Source organism: Mobula birostris, chromosome 30, assembly GCF_030028105.1.
Source record: "Mobula birostris isolate sMobBir1 chromosome 30, sMobBir1.hap1, whole genome shotgun sequence".
Taxonomy (NCBI): domain Eukaryota; kingdom Metazoa; phylum Chordata; class Chondrichthyes; order Myliobatiformes; family Myliobatidae; genus Mobula; species Mobula birostris.
The window spans coordinates 3,092,183-3,113,571 of NC_092399.1; the positions used below are offsets into that span (position 1 = coordinate 3,092,183).

General features: G+C 43.5%; 1 protein-coding gene across 1 annotated transcript in view; it reads right to left on the reverse strand.

The window, feature by feature from the left end:
* fam110d (family with sequence similarity 110 member D) overlaps positions 1 to 21,389 on the reverse strand; it is a 49,750-nt gene that overhangs the window by 16,413 nt on the left and 11,948 nt on the right. The window lies entirely within an intron of this gene.

Here is a 21,389-nt window from a genome sequence, read left to right on the forward strand (position 1 = left end):
ACCTGGTACAGAAGCTCCAATGTACAGGACTCAGCCATCCCCATCGTGGCCACAAGGCTCCCCACCGTCGAGGACATCTTCGCGAGGCAATGCCTCAAGAAAGCAGCATCCATGGGGGGGGGGGGGTCACGTGATGATATGGGATTGAGACGTGTAAATCCAGCTCTCCCGTAAAAAATCAGCAAAGTACCGTTTAAACAAAGTAAAGTTAATAAATACTTTCCGAAAACTACTTATAAACTTCGTAAGACTGCTCTACGATATGCCTCGTAAACCGCGACAGAAGAAGTCTGTTGTTGTGAAGTCGCCGCGAGATGGGAAGAAAAAAGGGCCTACTGCAGCGATGGTGCCTCGGCTTCAGGTTGGATCTCCTTCGGTTGAGACGCATTTTATCTCTGGCGTAGAAGAACAGGGAGTAATGGCGGTGGTAGCAGTCTCTCAGAAGAAGATGCCGGAATTGCGCATGCGCAAAGAAGTACGCATGCGTAAATTGACACAACTTAAACTACAAGAACCGACGGCCACTGCAACTGAAAGTGACTCAGAGTCAGAATTGGATATCGCAGAGAATACAGATGAAGAGGAGGAGGAAGAACTGGAAGAGACTGGAAGTAAAGGAGATGGCATAGACATAAGAGAGGCTTTATTGCAATTAACAGCTGAACTAAGAAAATTAAGAACAGAGCTTAGAGACGTGAAGATGTGCTATGATAAAGCTATGAAAAGACAGGATAAAATGGATAAGAAACTTCAGAAGATGGAAAGAACAATGGAGCATATTAACAATGGAGTGGAAAAAACAGAAAATGATCTGCTTGTCTGGAACACGGAAAGAAAACGACTTGGAGAAAGTGGACGTGTTGGAAAATTTTAGTAGACGTAATAACATTAAAATTGTTGGTCTTAAAGAAGGTATACAGGGAGATAATCCAATAGAATTTTTTCAAAGATGGATCCTGAAAACCTTGCAAATGAAAGAGGAAGACCAATTCATTGAAATTGGGCAGGTACATAGAGCTCTAAGACCAAAACCACAAGATGACCAATATCCACGATCAATTTTAATAAAATTCTTAAGATTTCAAGACAAAGAAAGGATTCTACAGGCGGCTGCCCGAGCTGCCAAGAAGAGAAAAGGGCCACTGATGATAGAAGGGAAGAAAATTTTTTTCTACCCTGACATAAGTTATGAACTTTTGAAGAGAAGGAAGAAATTTAATCCAGTGAAAAAAGCCCTATGGGATCACGGTTATCAATTTATATTGCGTTATCCTGCAACCTTGAAGATTTTTTTGCCCGGTGGAGAAAAAAGATTTTTTGACGATTACCAGAAAGCGGAGGAGTTTGTGCGAGATTCTTTGAATATTCACCAGATGCAAGAACAAACCTAGGGGAGCGAGATGGATTGAAGATGAAGACTGGATCAAGGATTAGGCCTGTTGGATTTTTAGGCAGATGAATATATAAATACATTATTAATTATATGAGGGAGGGGAAGAAAGGTTAAAATTTGAGGAATATTAGCTGGGAATAATGACATTAATTTTTTTTATATATATACAATTTTTTGTTATGGGGGAGCTGGAAGAAACACTGACCAATCGCTACATTATTCATATGTGCAAGCGTGGCAATAGCTACGACCCGCAAAATGGAGGGGGGTAGTGTTGTGAATCTTTTCATTCACAACATTAGTGGGGGGGTATTTTGTTTTTTCTTTTTTTGTATCTTATCTATCTTTTTTTTCTTTTTGCCTGGATGATTGGGAGGGAAACACATAGCAACATGGTGAAGTTCAAAGAGATTCCCCAGGGAACTATGAGAGTTGAGAAGTTAAGTAATGTTTTAGATTTTAAGAGATAAATATGAAACATTTTTGAATATTTGGAGCCCTTATTTATAGCTCCGATGATGAAGATCTTGGTTCCTTGGGGGAAAGTAACAAATATATATTAAATTTATTTTTAACCCCATGGAGCATGTGCAAACCTTCCAATATCCAGGCGGTTCTTTTTTTTTCTTTTTTTCTTTTCTCTTTAGGTAGGAGTATATATCGGGGGGAGGGTTAAGGGGAGGGGGGAGGGTAGATATTATTTTCTCATGTATCACTTTGAAAACTCAATAAAAATTATATAAAAAAAAAAGAAAGCAGCATCCATCATCAAGGACGTTCGCCATCTCAGACATACCCTCGTTTCATTACTACCATCGGAAAGGAGGTACAGGAGCCTGAAGACCCACACTCTGTTTTAGTAATAGCTTCTTCCCCATCAAATTTCTTTATGGTTCATAAACACTACTTCATTATTCCTCTTTTGAACTATCATAATTTCTTATTGCAACTCATAGTAATTTTTATATCTTTTCACTTCACTGCTGCCACAAAACAAATTTCATGACATATGTCAGTGATAATGAACCTGAGTCAGCAATACATGATGAACAGAAATGAGGTAAGGCTGGTATTCTCAAGTCAGTGAGGTAATCCATCAGCAAAGACCAAATTGCCAGTTCCCGAAAGCAAACTTCCACAAATATTTTTAGTTTTCTTGTTGTCTGCCCCTGGTTTGCTAATACTGTGTACAGTCAGTATCCTCTTCAGTTTCATGGTACTCTAATAAAGCACAGATGAGAAAAACCACATAATGGACAGTACCAGATGGACAGGCACACAACCATCGTCTCTTTCAAAGAATCTGGTTTGAAATTCTTTCATTCCATCCCCATTTATTCTGCTGCTTGTATCTCAGGTGACATTGGGTCCCATTCACCCAACATTTGGTTGATCACCAAGCTACATTAGCCCTTTAATTGCCTGACATTTTTTCCCCATCTCCACAAAGCACTCCAGCCCTATAACCAGCACCTATCGTCTGCTCTCCTGTCTTCGGCTCTCACAGGCAACCAACGTTAAACACTTCATTTCAGTAAGCCTTCAATGGTCTGTTCGCTTAAGCTGGGGAATGTCCTCCCAATATTCTTCCTTAAGATGCTTCATTAGAAGCTCACCCAAAGCCCTATTATGTAGTTTAGTGTTGAGACATGTTGGATTACAGTGCCTTGGTTCATTTCTGTTATACTAAACGCATTACAGAGTTGCAAGTTGCTGAAATGCAGGCCTGAATCACTGCATGCCATGCAGAATTTTTAATTAAATAAGCTTCTCTGGTACTGGCACTCTCTGGAAAGTCGTCACTCAATAAATATATAATTGCAGTTGGCGTCAGCAATAGCAATCAGCATTCATCACGTCTGACCCCTTTGACCCTCACTTCAGTGACTGAAGATGACAGGCTTGTGTTAGGATTTTCAGACACTCTTTCCACTGTCCTTTCGTTCATGTTGCCAAATGGCCAGAGGATAATTGGACTTAGTGACCCTGAAGGTCAAAGGATGAGAGGAAAGTGAGATTCATTGACCCCAGCTGTCAGTGGTCTTTTATAGCCCCCAATAAAGAGGTTGAAATCACACCTCATTGAGGACCTTCGGTCATTTCAAATTCTGATTTACTGTGGGCCCTTAACTCTGCAGTCTTTAATCCTGGACGCCCACTTTGTGAACTGAGAATAGGGTTGGCCAATCCCAAGGAAGAAAGGTGGACAAGAATGGTAACTTTACAGCTGTGATTTAGGGTGATGAGCAGAGGTGGAAATAGCATGAATAATTAAAGCAGACAAGGTCAAAATGAGGAGAATCTCATAAGTGTGCCCAAGTATTTTGAGTCTTTGTCATTTACCTTTGTTCTTCAACTGATAAAATCACTACATAGTCATCCTATCACTTCTGACATTCAGCTCAAGTTACCAAATTTGGCTGGAAGCTCTTAAGAGGTTAGATCACAGGTACATCAATATGCCCCACATTGGCTACAAACAACCATCAGGAAATATGTGGACTAATAGTCAGATATTGCATGGTGGGGTGCAGATACATCTCTACCAAAGGAAGTGTAAGGCGTTCCTTCCCTCCACTAGCCTGCAGATTGCCCTTGCGAAACACCTGCTTAGCCCCTGATCAGGGTCACATGAAGCCTTGGGAGCAGGTGGTGGATGGTCGTATGGTGCATATAACACTCAAGTTCTGGTTATGTGACCACTGACGCCAAGCAGACAATCTCTGAAGAGTATTGATAATAATGCTAGGATCAAAGCAACACTCATAACACGCTGGTCCACGGATGCTGCCCGACCTGCTGAGTTGATAATAGCTGGAATCACATCTCTGAAGAGTATCGATAATAGCTGGGGTTATCTGTCTTATAAACGCACATAAAATGCTGGAGGAACTCAGCAGGTCAGGCAGCATCTATGGAGTTGACATTTTGAACTGAGATCCTTCTTCAGCACTGAGAAGGAAGGAAAAAAGATGCCAGAATAAAGAGGTGCAGTTGAGAGGAAGGAGGTTAGCAAGAAGGTGATAGGTGAAGCCAAGTGGGTGTGAAAGATCAAGGTTTGGAGAAGGAGGAATCTGACAGGAGCGGAGGGTGGACCATAGGAGAAAAGGAAGGAGAAGGGGAGCCAGGGGGAAGTAATGGGCAGGTGAGAAGAGGCAAGAGGTCAGAGTGGAAGACGGTGGGGGGGGGGGGGGGTGCAGATTGGAATTGTTTACCAGAAAGAGAAAGTCTGCTTGTTGGTGGCTATCCTGATGGAATATAAGGTGGTAATGGCAAAACCATTTTGTGGAAAAATTTGCCAGTAACTATTAAGGTCATGGATAGACCTTGATCACCCATGTCATATGACATGGCACATAATGATGATGAATCAAATAGGTAATTCTAGAATGCAAACATGAGGAAATCTGCAGTTGCTGGAATTTCAAGCAACACACATAAAAAATGCTGGTGAACGCAGCAGGCCAGGCAGCATCTATAAGAAGCTGTACAGTCGACATTTCGGGCTGAGACCCTTCGTCAGTACTAACTGAAAGAAGAGGTAGTAAGAGATTTGAAAGTTGGAGGGGGAGGGGGAGATCCAAAATGATAGGAGAAGACAGGAGGGGGAGGGATGGAGCCAAGAGCTGGACAGCTGATTGGCAAAAGGGATATGAGAGGATCATGGGACAGGAGGCGTAGGGAGAAAGAAAGGCGGGGGAAAGCCCAGAGGATGGGCAAGGGGTATAGTGAGAGGGATAGAGGGAGAAAAAGGAGAGAGAAAAATATATGCGTATATATAATAATAAATAAATAAATATCGGATGGGGTACGAAGGGGAGGTGGGGCATTAACAGAAGTTAGAGAAGTCAATGTTCATGCCATCAGGTTGGAGGCTATCCAGACGGAATATAAGGTGTTGTTCCTCCAAACTGAGTGTGGCTTCATCTTTACAGTAGAGGAGGCCGTGGATAGACATATCAGAATGGGAATGGGATGTGGAATTAAAATGTGTGGCCACTGGGAGATCCTGCTTTCTCTGGCGGACAGAGCGTAGGTGTTCAGCGAAACGGTCTCCCAGTCTGCGTCGGGTCTCGCCAATATATAAAAGGCCACATCGGGAAGACCGGACGCAGTATATCACCCCAGCTGACTCACAGGTGAAATGTCGCCTCACCTGGAAGGACTGTTTGGGGCCCTGAATGGTGGTAAGGGAAGAAGTGTAAGGGCATGTGTAGCACTTGTTCCGCTTACAAGGATAAGTGCTGGGAGGGAGATTGGTGGGAAGGGATGGGGGGACGAATGGACAAGGGAGTCACGTAGGGAGCGGGGGGGGGGGGAGGGAAAGATGTGCTTAGTGGTGGGATCCCGTTGGAGGTGGCAGAAGTTACAGAGAATAATATGTTGGACCCAGAGGCTGGTGGGGTGGTAGGTGAGGACAAGGGGAACCCAATTCCTAGTGGGGTGGCGGGAGGATGGGGTGAGAGCAGATGTGCGTGAAATAGGAGAGATACATTTGAGAGCAGAGTTGATGATGGAGGAAGAGAAAGAAGCCCCTTTCTTCAAAAAAGGAGGACATCTCCTTTGTCTTGGAATGAAAAGCCTCATCCTGAGAGCAGATGCAGCAGAGATGGAGGAATTGTGAGAAGGGGATGGCATTTTTGCAAGAGACAGGGTGAGAAGAGGAATAGTCCAGGTAGCTGTGAGAGTCCGTAAGCTTATAGCAGACACCTACTATATAGTAATTCTAGAATGTAATATTCCTTTCATTCTGCAGCTCCAATAATAAATCATGATCTTCAAAGAAAATAAAATATATACTTAAATGCACTAAAATGGTTTTGGTCACAGCAGTGTCCTTTAATTTAATCTTCAAAATTAGACTTAAAACTCGAGGGTAGATCTGGATGAGTATCAGCAGCATGTCACACTGATGTTCAGGCACTGGCAGCAGTCAAGTGGACCACTCAACTTGGAAGCCATTAAAATAAACACTGTTTTTGTGATACTTTAATCAGAGGAGTCACATTGATCCACAGACACGGGATGCCCATTTAGAATGGAGATGAGGACTTTCTTTAGCCAGAGTGGATCTGTGGAATTCTTTGTCACAAATGTCTATGCATGTCAAGCTATCGGGAATATTTAAGACAGAGACTGATAAGTTTCTTGATTAGTTGGGGCATGGAGGGATACGGGGAGAATGCAGGAGAATAGGGCTGAGTGGGAAAATGGATCAGCCATGATGAAATGGTGGAAAAGACTTGATGGGCCAAATGGACTTATTCTGTTCCTATATCTTATGGTCTCATCAATAACTTAAGGATGTTTAAAGATTTCTTACATTCATCACTATCATGTGTCATGTTGTATGATGTTGGCAATCATGGTCTATCCATGATAATGATTGTTCTTGGCAAATTCTTCTACAGAATTTGTTTGCCATTGCTTTCTTCTGGGCAGTGTCTTTACAAGACCTGGACTTGTGATGTGCACCAGCTGCTCATTCCATCTGCTCCCATGACTTCGTATAACCCTGATCCGGGGGGCTAAGCAGATGCTACACCTTGCCCAGGGTGACCTGTAGGCTAGCGGAGGGAAGGAGTGCCTTACACGTCTTTTGGGAGGGACGCATCTCCACCCTGTCACCCAGCTTAGTTTATTATTAATGTAATGTATTATCTTCAAAGAAAATGCTTCCTATATTACTAGTATGCAGGGAAACAAGTGAACGAAGGTCAGATATTGGTGGGTCAAAGCCGAGAACAGTCTTGATGGATCAAATGGTCTAATTCTGCTCCCAAGTCTTATGGTAATCTTTGGAAAGTATGTTAAGGTCCTGAAGGTACGGAACAGAAAAGATTTACCCAAATTGGTTCCGAACAATTAGCAATTTCTGTCTCGGGTTAAATTGGCTAAATTGGGGTTGATTAACTCGCGAGTCTGTAACAGAACATTTTACTGAGATGCAGAAAGATCATGACTGATTAAATAAGGTAAATTGAGGGAATAAGTTCCCACTAACAAGTTGTTCAAGGACTACAGGCACAGATTTAAAATTCTGTGCCACATATACAACAGGCTGCAAGCATTTAAGGGTAATTACGATCTGGAACTTCCTGTGTGAAAGGTGTTCAAGTAAATGTATTATCAAAGCACATACAACCCTGAGATTTGTTTTCTTGTGGGCATGCTCAACTATAATAATAACTGTTATAGTTATTATTCTGTTATAGAAAAATAACTATAACAGAATCAATGAAAGACCACCCAACTCTGGTGTCAACCAGAGTGCAGAAGACAACAAACTGTGCAAACACAACAAAATAAATAATAAGAAGAAATAAATATTGAGAAAATGAAATGAAGACTCATTAAAAATGAATTTATAGATTGTGGGAACAGTACAGTGTGAGTGAAGTTAAAAAAAAGGATCTGGTGCTCTCCCAGTGTATATGATGAATAACCTCTTCTTGAACTTCCTATCAGGTACAGGTATCGATTATAACTGACATTTCAATGACAAACTCTGCCATCTTTATCAGGGCTGATGCTGGGTTTGTCTAGTCTGGTGGTATTTAGACCCCTGTCCCTCCTGATTGGTTAGTTTTCATCCAATAATGTTTCCGTTCTCCCACCTTGTTTACAATCGAATTCCAGTTCTTACTTAGAGCAAGACCTTTGTCTTTGTTAAAATTCTTTTCCTCTAGTTTTATTTCAATGGCTTCTTTTACCTGGCGGTCCTGAAAGCCACTGGCATGTCACAGTAGTTTTGTCCTGTTGGAAGTCAATCCTATGGCCATTGCGAATGCAATGTTCCGCTACTGCCGATTTCTCCGGGTAACCCAAACGGGTACACCTCCTGTGCTCCTCGATGCAGGTTTCCACCTGCCAGATGGGATGCACGGCCGAAACTCACATCAGGGAGCACAGGAGGTGCATCAGAATGGGGAAGGAATATTATTTATATATATTTTTAAAGGAATATATATGTACACACATTATATATACACACATGCCTTTAAAATAATACTGTGGGTACACTGTACTTTCTGTTAAAATGTCCAAAGGAATAGTATCTCTTCCGAAAGAAGTCAGCTCCAAAATTTCAATTAATTTACTTATTGAGATGCAGCGTGGAAAAGGCCCCTCTGAGCCTTCGAGCCGTGCTGCCCAGCAATCCCCTGATTTAATCCTAGCCTAATCACAGGCCAATTTACAAGACCAATTAACCTACCAACCAGTCTTTGGACTGTGGGAGGAAACTGGAGCACCCGGAGACGGGGAGGATGTACACACTCCTTACAGGCAGCCGCGGGAATCGAACCCATTTGCTGGAACAGTAAAGCATTGTGCTGACTACTACATTACCATGCCGACCCATAGCAGCACCCCGTCGGTATATATGGACGTTGGAGGTCACATTCTAGCCTTTCCCTCCTGGCCAGAGTAGGGTTTGGAATGACAACCAAGTCGGTTCCTCCAACAGCTTTAAGAGCTGGCAAAGGGGTGAGTGGCCTGGTGATCTTTAATTGGCGGGAAAAATTTGAACAGTAGGCACTGGGACAGAAATAAAAGGGATAGGAGAAAATTGATGGGGTGGAGTTGATGAGAGGTAAACTTTCCAGTTAAATCTTTGTTTAGTGCCAAACTAAAGTATTGCCCGATACTAAATCCTATCCAAGGCCTTTTGATGATCACTGATTCACAATGGCCTTGAGGCAATCTGTAGTAACAAGACAGTTAAATGCAAAAAAAACACTTTCCCTTTAATGAGCCACTAAAAGCAAGATCTGGGGTTATAGGGGATATCCCGTTCTAATTATTGTCTAGCAGAGTAATGGGAAGCTGATCTTAATCTGCTCCTGATTATGTGAAGCGACCCATCACTCTATTTCTACTGCTCATGTTAGTGGATATTTAGTTCTTTTTGCGTGTGGGAAAAAAAACATCAAAACTAAAAACCAAGATTAGCTCTTAGAATCTCCATTCTCTGTCAGAGCATCTCATATACTGGAAGAATTCTTTAAAGAACATGTGGTATTTGTCCTTGCTTTGCCTGCATATCCTGTGGATGAATCCCAACTTATTCCCACACCCTTGAGGTTCTTAACAAAGCCAACAATATTTTAAAATTCGTTCTCTTCTCTTTGAGGTGAGAATTCAAGCTGAGACAGCAGGGTAATCACAATGACCTGAACTGCCAGCGACAGAGAATATGGCTCAAATGTAGATTTTCCTCTCGTCATCCTTCACATATGCACAGACCCCACTTTGTTTCCATGACGATATGCAAGGCAACAATCGTAGGGCTCTGCAGCAGATCCTCAGAATTGAGGACTTCTTCCAGCCCATTTCAGTGCATTCTAAAGTGGTGAATCAAACTATTGTTGGACCTGCAGGCTCTGGCACAGCGAGGGCAGCAGGTGCTTAACAGGAACACACATCAAAGTTGCTGGTGAACGCAGCAGGCCGGGCAGCATCTCTAGGAAGAGATGGGTTTGTGGTACTTCAGGGGGAAATTCACTCCTTTGTCTGTTTGTTGCACTCTTCCATATACCGCCAATGGTTGGATTCACTTCTCAGTGATATCCTGAAAGTCCTTCGCCTTTTTGAGCATCTGTGGTCCGAGATTACCACAGGTCTGGCTTTTCTCACTTTTTTCCAAGAAAGCTTGAGAATATCCTTGTAAACATTTAATTACCCAGCTTGTAACCTCAAGAAAGTGTGTTTTTTTTGAGGAGAATTCAAGTGAAATGACCCACTCATTGGAACTGATAATTAAGGACAAACAGAAGAAAATCTGCCAAAGCTGGAAATCCAACACACACAAAATGCTGGAAGAACTCAGCAAGCCAGGAAGCACCCATGGAAAAGAGTAAACAGTCAACGTTTCAGGCCAAGACTCAGGACCTGAAGAAGGGTCTCAGCCTGAATCATTGATAGTTCACTCTTTTCCATAGATGCTGCCTGAAAAGTAAGGCCTCAGCGTGTGGAAATTTGTCAGGTAAAGGACATAGCCTTCCTTATCCTGCCTGTGGATTGTGAATTTTCTTTATCTGTACAAACAAAACTACCTCAAACTGCCTCACGATGCCTGAGGTAGGTAATCCGTGACTCAGAAGTGTACAAGACTGCAGTCAGCAGTAATCCCTGTACTCTAGTTAAATCTGTAAAAACTGTAACAGTTAAGGAGATTCCCAGCTGTATGATGTAGCAAACTAAACTTGGCACAGAGGCAAATGCATTTAGGTGGGGCTCCGAGAGCTTACCCACGGGCTAAGATGGCTGTAGAGGATTTGGGAGGCGAGAAGTTTCAGGGAATGTTTTCCAGAGCCAAGGCCTCAGCTGCTGGAGGTGAAGTGAAGAAATTCCTGAATGTTCAAGAGACTAGAACTAGAGAAAAGTGGGTCTCTCGGAGAAAGGCTAGGTTAGAAGCTTTCCAGCAATTTCACTCATGGCCCAAGGTTCTACAGAAAAATGGGGCAGAAAGGTTCCACATTAATGGAATGGACTGTAGATGGTGGGAAATGTTCCAAATTGGGGTCTGATTTTAAAAAGTTGCGGTTTAAGAGTTCGAGATGGGGATTAAAATCAAATTGGGTCTTTTTGACAATAAATTGACAATAAACTGGACTGGTCAAAGAACACTGAGGCTGTCTGCAAGAAGGGTCAGAGCCGTCTCTATTTCCTGAGGAGACTGAGGTCCTTTAACATCTGCCGAACGATGCTGAGGATGTTCTACGAGTCTGTGGTGGCCAGTGCTATCATGTTTGCTGTTGTGTGCTGGGGCAGCAGGCTGAGGGTAGCAGACACCAACAAAATCAACAAACTCATTCGTAAGGCCAGTGATGTTGTGGGGATAGAACTGGACTCTCTGACGGTGGTATCTGAAAAGAGGATGCTGTCCAAGTTGCATGTCATCTTGGACAATGTCTCCCATCCACTACATAATGTACTGGGTGGGCACAGGAGTACATTCAACCAGAGACTCATTCCACCAAGATGCAGCACTGAGCGTCATAGGAAGTCATTCCTGCCTGTGGCCGTCAAACTTTACAACTCCTCCCTTGGAGGGTCAGACACCCTGAGCCAATAGGCTGGTCCTGGACTTATTCCTAGCATAATTTACATATTATTATTTAATTATTTATGGTTTTATATTGCTATATTTATACTCCATTCTTGGTTGGTGCAACTGTAACAAAACCAATTTCCCTTAGGTTCAATAAAGTATGACTATGACTATTTTTTCAGCCTGCTGTTATGAGCTAAAATACTCAGATTTTAATTTGATTAGCCAAGATTCAAGTATTTGAGACTTAATCCACAAATCGCAAAAAAGCATTGGTCCAGCACTAAATTCTGCCATCCTTTGTATGTTATCTCTTTCCCTCCCAGTCTTCACCCTGACACAGTGGTGTGAAGAAAACAACCTCCCCCTCAATGTCAAAAACAAAGAAGTTGGTTGTGGATATAGGACAAGTGGAGACAGGCTCACCCCTATTGACCTCAATGGATCTGGGGTTGAGAAGGTGAACAGCTTCAAGTTCCTGGGTATACACATCACCGAGGATCTCACGTGGTCTGTACACACCGGCTGTGTGGTGGAAAGAGCACAACAGCGCCTCTTTCACCTCAGATGGTTGAAGGAATTCAGCATGAGTCCCCAGATCCTAAGGCCTTTCTACTGGGGCACAATTGAGAGCATCCTGACAGGCTACATCACTGCCTGGCATGGGAACTATACTTCCCTCTATTGCAGGGCTCTGCAGAGAGTGGTGCAGACAGTCCAGCACATCCGTAGATGTGAACTTCCCACTATTCAGGACATTTACAGTGACAGCTGCATAAAAAGGGCCCTAAGGATCATTGGGGCCCGAGTCACCCCAACCACAAACTGTTCCAGCTGCTACCATCCAGGAAACAGTACCGCAGCATAAAAGCCAGGACCAACAGGCTCCAGGACAGCTTCTTCCACCAGGCCATCAGCCTGATTAATTCACACTGACACAACTGTATTTCTAAGCTATATTGACTGTTTGATTGTACACCTGAATGTATATACTATTTATTACAAATTACTATAATTTGCACATTCAGACGGAGTAAAGATTTTTACTCCTCGTGTATATGAAGGTTGTAAGGAATAAAGTCAATTCAGTTCAGTTCAATTAAAATGTGGGAACTTTCATGACTCCAGGATATCTTAAGGAAGATGACAGTCTAAAAGCAAGTTCTAAAGTTTTGCCATTGCCACATTGTGTGAAATGCAGCATCCAACTTGCTGTAAGATTATTCCTGGACTGGTCTGCAGATCTAGCCACAGACTCATTATTAGTGGTACAGAAGGGAATAGATGTCTTCAGCGCCTCGAGATACACTGCGCCAGCGATCCCACAACCGTGATTAACCCGAGCCTCATCTCGGGACAACTTACAATGACCATTAACCTGCCCGTCAAGTCTTTGGACTCTGAGGCGAAACCACAGCAGCCGGGTAAAACCCACGAATTCTACAAGGAGGATGTACAGAGACTCCTTACGGAATGACACCGGAATTGAACTCTGGAACGCCCCCAGCTGCGTCTCGCTAGCCACTAGACTATCATGGTGCCCTTCAATCGATCCATTGACAACAGTGACCTGGATCATCACGTACACCGATTGCTCTTTGATCTACCTCCTTGCCCACTCTCCCAATCCCTCAGTCGCTTTTGCTCCTCAATATTCACCTATGAAATACCCTTAATGCTTTTAATTGTGCTAAAGGCACTATATTAATTGCTGCAACACACATCAAAGTTGCTGGTGAACACAGCAGTCGACTTATTCCTGACGAAGGGTCTCGGCCCGAAATGTCGACTGTACCTCTTCCTAGAGATGCTGCCTGGCCTGCTGTGTTCACCAGCAACTTTGATGTGTGTTGCTTGAATTTCCAGCATCTGCAGAATTCCTCGTGTTTACGATATTAATTGCTGTGTGATTTTTAATTTAATTTAGTGATACAGCACGTAACAGGCCCTTCCAGCCCAACGAGCCTGTGTCGTCCAATTACACCCACCTGACCAATTAACCTACTGACCCGTACTTCTTTGGACTGTGGGAGGAAACTGGAGCACTCGGAGGAAACCCACACACACAGGGAGAACGCATGAAACTCCTTGCAGGCAGTGGTGGGAAATGTTTTAGGTTTATACCAGGGACAAGATCAAGATGAGACCCGGATGTCAAAACCAAGCATAAATGTATTACCTTCAACCCATGTACTAAAGAATCTTCAGTTTTCAAAATAAATCTTGGCAGTTTCACTTCTCTTGAATGTTAGATTTAACTGCACTCACTCAACATATAGCAACAACTGAAAACTACCCTACCCCCTACTAATACACAGGAAATTTACATCAAAAATTTGTGCTGGGAATAGCTGCAGCAATGGCTGTGTGATTCTCTGCAAGTGAAACATCAGTTGTACACGTGTTCCCTCCACAACTTTCCCTTGTAAGAGCTCGGCTGGGAGGTCCCGGATCTACCCTCTGTTCATTTAAACAATCTGCCAGAATGAAGTCATTAGCTTCAGGTAATGATCCTGTGAGCTGCCCTACACACTTCAAACCATGGCTGCTCCCTCTCCCCATGTGTCCAGCCAGATGGCTTCACTGTTCACACAGGTAAAAGGGAACAGGCAAGGAGAGAGCAGAATTAAGTTAACACAGATGGAGAAAGAAAACAGATTTAATTAAGAAAGGAGTAAAAAGGTAGAGTGCAAGTGTATAAAAAAAGGAAGAGAAAAATCAACAAATCATGCAAACAATAAAGGTAAGCAAATATATTCAGAACTGAAACTGACAAAAGTGAGAAAGGAATCGAAGTTGGGAGAGAGAAAGGCGAAGTGAGGGAGAAGGCAGGAGGCAGGCAGTAAGTGAAGGGGAAGTTTGAAGATCTTTCCTATGCTTTCTACAAAATGCTGTCTGATTAGCTGAGCGTTTGCAACACTCTGTAAATGTACACATTTACCAGACCGGGTTAATAACTTGTTTTGCTCACCCAAGGCAGATGAATGAACAGAATGCAGCACATCTCAGTACAATAGACATTTAACCACCCATGGTAATGCAAAAGAGTTTCCATTCTCAGCACGGACTTGACTCAGTAGCTTGCTCGTAATGTCGATCTGCCAGGCTCCTCAGCTGTTTCACATAAAACTTCAAACGGCTCAGCTCCCTGCAAACCACCTTTGAATTACACACACCACCCAATATAATCTGTAATTGGAAACTCTGGAACCGCCAGCCTGTCTGTCAAAACGTCTCCAGCCAATCAATCACATGCACACCTTCTCAAAGCCGTCAATCAACTCGACTGCCTGCTCTGGGCCCGAAACCTTGATCTTTGTCTGGGAACATTCAGATACAACCTTCAGGAGAGAGGTCACTCCACCTATTTATGGGGAAAGCATCAACCTGTGCTAACTAACTAAGAACAGGTGGTGCGACGTAAATGGTTCTGAAGTGAACTTGCCTTTTGTGCATGGAAATTATCTCAAGAAACAGCCAGCACCCCTAGCAGAACTGTTTTATCTAGCAGAACAATTCCAAACAGAAAGAGTGCATTACCCTAGAAATCTGATAACACAAAGCTGTTTATTTCAAAGCTCAGTGATTGAAATAAACCTTAGCCAGCTGGAAATGTGATAATGCCCATTTCCACGTCATTTTCCGTCAGTCTGGAATTTTTTTTTCCAAGATTCAAGATTCTTTAATGTCTTTTCGTGAACACAAGTGTAAGGAGAATGAGATAATTGTTACTCCGGATCTGATGCAGCACAAAAAAAACAAAGAGTAAAAGAACACAATAATTATAATAAAACACACAATAAATAGAAATTGATACAATAGCTTACATCATCACCATTAAATGCCATGTCACATGACGTGGGTGATTGTGGTCTTTCCAGGAAAATGATTATTCTTGGTAAATTTTTCTAAAGAAATGTTTTGCCATTGCTTTCTTCTGGGCAGTGTCCTTACAAGACGGGTGAGCCCAGCCATTGTCAATACTCTTCAGAGATTGTCTGCCTGGCGTCAGTAGGACTTGTGATGTGCACCAGCTGCTCATATGACCATCCACCACCTGTGCCCATGACTTCATGTGACCCTGATCGGGTGGGCTAAGCAGGTGCTACACCTTGCCCAAGAGTGACCTGCAGTTAGCAGAGGGAAGGAGCAGCTTATAACTCCTTTGGTAGAGATGCACCTCCACCCTGTCACCCATACCTTACAGTATTTACACAAACATGAGGAAATCTGCAGATGTTGGAATTTCAAGTGTTGCTGCAGGCCAGGCAGCATCTCTAGGAAGAGGTACAGTTGACGTTTCGGGCCAAGACCCTTTGTCAGGACTTGGTCTAAACGTCGACTGTACCTCTTCCTAAAATTGCTGCCTGGCCTGCTGCGTTCACCAGCAACTTTTATGTGTGCTGACAGTATTTACACAGATGGATTGTATGTCCATAAAGTAATGCAAGGCTGCACGCAAGTGACTGATGGGAAATGGTAAAGTAGTGGTGGAGTTAGTGGGTGGAGGCATTGATCAGCCTTACTGCCTGGGGAAAGCAATTCACCAGACTCTTCCCAGTACGAGTTAAGCTTGCAGCCCCAGCATCAGATGTGCTCCAGCCATGTGAGGTCTCCATGAAACATTGCTGGGAAAATCTAACCAAGTTACACCAAGTGTTACCAGCCCTCCTTGAGCAGCACAGCTCCAGCCTGGGGGGTGACACGGTAGCACAGGAGTCAGGGCAACACCTCTATGGTGCCAGCGATCAGGGTTCAATTCCCACCACTGCCTGCAAGGAGTTTGTACGTTCTCCCCGTCACCACGTGGGTTTCCTCGCACAGTCCAAAGACATATAGACTAGAAAGTTGTGGGCATGCTATGTTGACACTGGAAGCATGGGGAGACTTGTAAGGCCGCCCCAGCACATCCCTGGACTGTGTTGGTCATTTCACTGTACGTTTCGATGTATACGATACAAATAAAGCAAATCTTTAATCATTCAACCCTGGCTGTGTTCATTTCTAGCCTTCCCTCCCCCCCCCCCCCAACGTCGATTGATCAATTGGCCATTGTAAATTGCCCCCTCCAGTGTGTGTAGGTGACTGGTAGAATCAAAGGAAATTCTTGAGAACACAGAGAGAATTTAAAAAATGGGATTAACATAGGATTTGTACAGTTGATGTAGACTCAATGAAATGAAGGGTTGGCTTCCATGCTCCCTCGATGAGAGCACGGTGCTGGAGTGAGACCGAAGATCCCAGGAATCAAATCCTACCAGCTTCCCTCCTTACAAGATTCTGCAGATGCTGGAAATCTAGAACAGCGCACACACAAAATGCCGAAGGAACTCAGCAGGTCAGGCAGCATCGATGGAGAGGAATAAATGGTCAACATTTCAGGCCTGGTGAAATCTCAACTGTTTATTCCTCACTATAGGTGCTGTTGGGTCCCTCTGGTATTTTGTGTATGTTATTCTGGCTTCTATCAACTGCCTACCAATCTCAATCTTCTCTCCGCACCCCCTCCATCTTCAATTCAGTCCCTGTGCACACGCTCCCTTCTCCCGTCTGCCTTAGTCCCAGACGGCTATCTGTCCCTTTAACCGCACTAGTTTCTGAGCAGTTATTATCGTATAGCTGAAGTAATCATCTCCCGGTCAACTGGGTTCAGAAGCTGCATTTGCGCTGACACCAAAGATTTGAGTGCCTAGTTAGGATGAACAACGTATGATAGCATAAAAAACTTAGATAGTAGCCTGGCAGACAGAGTTCTGATCTATTTATTCAGAGACACAAGTTCAAATCGGTCAAATGATTATAAATGACCTGGAATTAAAAAATATGTTGGTCCCAACATTGTCCTCAGAAATTAGTTACACTTGCCCAAACTGACCTGTGCAATTCCAGACTCTCAGCTCCTCAGTTCAGAGGAAACTGGGGTTTGACAACAATAGCTGGCACCTCAATCAATACCAACAGCCTGTGAATTGATCGTCCAACACAATCCCAAAGAACCACTGCTTTGTCCAAGTTACTACCTTTCATTTGAGATATTCAAACCAGAGCACACCTGTCCTCTTAAACAATACATCTGCATACCTTTGAAGAGAAGAGGTATTACCCTTTGTCCAATCCAATAATTATCCGCCAAGTTATCCCTTAAACAGAAGATCACGTCATTTATCTAATTGCTGCTTGTGTGGATTGGTGAACACATCACTGCACTTCAAAAGTACTTAATTGGTTGTAAAACACTCTGGCACATCCTGAGATTGTGAAAGACGCTGTATACAGAGCTTGTGCACATGTGAAGATCTGACGCAGGGAGGAGTGTCACTGAAGACAGATCGGGGTAAGTAAACAGCATCGTGGAGCCTGCTTCAGCTTGTTCAGGAATATAGAGTGTTAACTGAAGTTGGAAATAAACAAACCTGATGTTATTTTTAAACTGGTTGGTCTTTATTGATTTGCAGGATTTATGGCTGGTACAACATTTATTACGCATTTCTAATCGTCCCCAAATGGCTTGCTTGGCCATTTCAGATTGTGCACTGTTTATTCAATTTTGTAATTTATAGATTTTTATATCCTTGCACTGACCTGCTGCCACAAAACAAGTTTTACATCATTGGGCAGAGGTAGTAAACCTGATTCAAACACATGCTACCTGATTCAAACACATGCTGTGGGTTCTTTAGCATACACTCAGTGGCAACTTCTCTTTTTTTTGTACACCTGTTCATTAATGCAAATATTTAATCAGCCAATCATGTGCCAGCAACTCCATGCATAAAAGCAAGCAGACATGGACAAGAAGTTGAGTTGTCGTTCAGACCAAACACCAGAATGGGGAAAAAATGTGATCTTAGTGACTTTGACTGTGGAATGATTGTTGGTGCCAGACAGGGTGCCTTGAGTATCTCAAGTTGCTGATTTCCTGGGATTTTCACACACAACTGTCTCTAGAGTTTACAGAGAATGGTATGAAAAACAAGAAAATACATCCAGTGAGTGGCAGTTCTGTGGACAAAACACCTTGTTAGTGAGAGGTCAGAGGAAAATGGCCAGATTAATTCAGACTGACAGGAAGGTGACAAATAATCACGTGTTACAACAGTTGTGTGCAGAAGAGCGTCTCTGAGCTTACAACGTGTCGAACCTTGAAGTGGGCGGGCTACAGCAGCAGAAGAACATGTGCATACTCTCAGTGGCCACTATTAGGCACAGGAGCTACCTAATAAAGTAGCCACTGTGCGTATTCCTGACGAAGGGTCCCAGCCCAAAACGTCGACTGTACCTCTTCCTATAGATGCTGCCTGGCCTGCTGCGTTCACCAGCATTTTTTGTGTGTGTTGCTTGAATTTCCAGCATCTGCAGATTTCCTCGTGTCTGCACTGTGCTTATTTGTTAGGTCTTCTGTGAATGTGATGAAACTTTACAACATTCCTCTCGTTTCCCTAGTTCATGACCGCCTGCACTGAAATTATTTGAGTTCAACTTCCCTAGATACCAAACTAGAACTTAGATTGAAACTTTCCAGATCCAACCTCTGGATATCAGTCTTGTAATTTAAGCACAATACCACTACTTCTCTGGCTGCGAAGTACTTGAGACACGGTTACTGTTAATGCTTCTTTAATTGAGTTACAACCCTAAGGCTGTGAATTAACATGGGTAATTGTTCACGGTTGACTGTAACAGTCAGATGCCATCATTCTAGAATGTAATACTTCAGATTAAAAGGTGCTTTCGGGGCTGATGGATAAGTGTTTAATCAGAGTGACAGATTTTAAAGTAGTTCATAGTGCAGATGATCTGGGATCGGAATTGGAGCAGCACAGAAACCAGAGCTGGAGGCAAAGGAGCCGTAAAGTGATTTGAAGTGCAAAAGCATTTTAAACTGTCAGGTGTTACAAGACCCCCTAGCCAAAGGTGGTCAGAAAACAGTGGAGCATTGGGGAACAATAAGAGTTAGGATTAGGATGCAGGAAGGGTTTTGGAAGAGTACAAGTTTATGGGTGAAAGGCAGCAGAGATAAAGATGGAGCATGCCAAGAGACCACGATACCTCTTCCCACCCTCTCTCCCATAAAAATGCTATCCTCTTTTCTCAGTTCCTTCATGTGCACCACATCTGTTCCCAGGATGAGGCTTTCCTTTCCAGGACATCAGAGATGTCCTCTTTCTTCAAAGAACAGGGTTTCCCTTCCTCCACCATTAATGCTGCCCTCACCCGCATCTCCACCATTTCCCAAACATCCTCGCTCATCCCATTTTCCCACCAGCTCAGCATTGATAGAGTTCCTCTTGTCCTCACCTACCCTCCCCCACCCATGAGCACCTGCATCCAGCACATCATGCTCCACAACCTCCACCATCTTCAACGGGATACTACCACCCAACACATCTTTATCTTTACAACCCCACCTCCCCGCCTCCACTTTCTGCAGAGATCACTTCCTCTGTGATTCCCTTGTCGATTCGTCCCTCCCCACTAATCTCCATCCAGGCACGTATCTCTGCAAATGGTCAAAGTCCATTCAGCTCCTCCCTCACCGCCATTCAGAGCCCCAAGCAGTCCTTCCAGGTGAGGCAACACATATTGGAATCGCCTATTATGTCTAGTGCTCCCAATGCTGCCTCCTCTGCATTAGAGGAACCCAACATAAATGTGGGGACCACTTCGTCAAGCACATCCGCTCCAACCACGGAAAGTGGAACATCCCCGTGGCCAAACATTTTAATTCCCATTCCTAGTTCATGACCAGTACTGATGTTACTTGAATTCAGCTTCCCCAGCCGCTAAACAAGAATTTGAATTAAAACTTTCCAGATCCAACCTCTGGATATTTATTGGTCTTGTAATTTAACCACAATACCATTTCTCTGGCTGCAAAGTACTTGAGATTGTTCCTGCAAATTTCCATTCCCATTGCAGCATGTTGGTCCACGGCCTCTTCTTGTGTCATGATGAGGCCACTCCCAGGTGGAGAAGCAACACCCTATATTCTGTCTGGGTAGCCTCCAACCTGATGACATGAATATCGATTGCTCCTTCTGATAAAAATATTTTTCCCTTTCCTCCAACCCTGCCTTCTTCTCTGCCTCACTCTGGCCCCTTACCTCTTCTCACCTGCCCTTCACCTCCCCTGGTGCCTCTCCTTCTTCCCTTTCTCCTATGGTCCACTCTCCCCTCCTATCAGATTTCTTCCTCTCCAGCCCTTTACCTTTCCTGCCCACCTGGTTTCATTTATCACCCTCGAACTAACCACCTTGCCCTCCCCCACCTTTTTATTCTGGTGTCTACTGCCTTCCTTCTCCGTACCTAAGAAGGGTCTTGGCACAAAAGAGCGACTGCTTGTTCATTTCCATAGATGCTGCCTGACTTGCTGAGTTCCTCCAGCAATTTGCATGTGTTGCTCTGGATTTCCAGCATCGGCAAAGTTTGTTGTGTTTATTATATTAAAAAATACACTCCATGGCCACTTTATGTAGTTCATTTACCTAATCAAGAGGCCAATGAGGGCCAGTTTGTCGTCTTCTGCTCAGTAGTCCTTCCCTTTCCTTCTATTCCCCACTCTGGCCTCTTACCGCTTCTCATCACCTGCCTAGCAGCTCGAACTGGTCTGGCCATTCTCCTTGGCCCTCTCTCATTAACAAGGTGTTTTCACTCACAGAAAAGCTGCTCACTCCGATGTTATTTTGTCTTTGCCCTACTCTCTGTAAACTGTAAAGACTGATGTGTGAAAATCCCCAGAAATCAGCAGTTTTCTTAAATATTCAAACCATCCCATCTGGCACCAACAATCATTCCCTTGTCATAATCACATAATCATATAATCATACTTCTTCCACATTCTAACGTTTGGTCCAAGTAACAATTTTACTACGTCTGCATGCTTTTATGCTTTTGATTGGCTGCCACATGATTGGCTAATTAGATAATTGCATTAATGAGTTG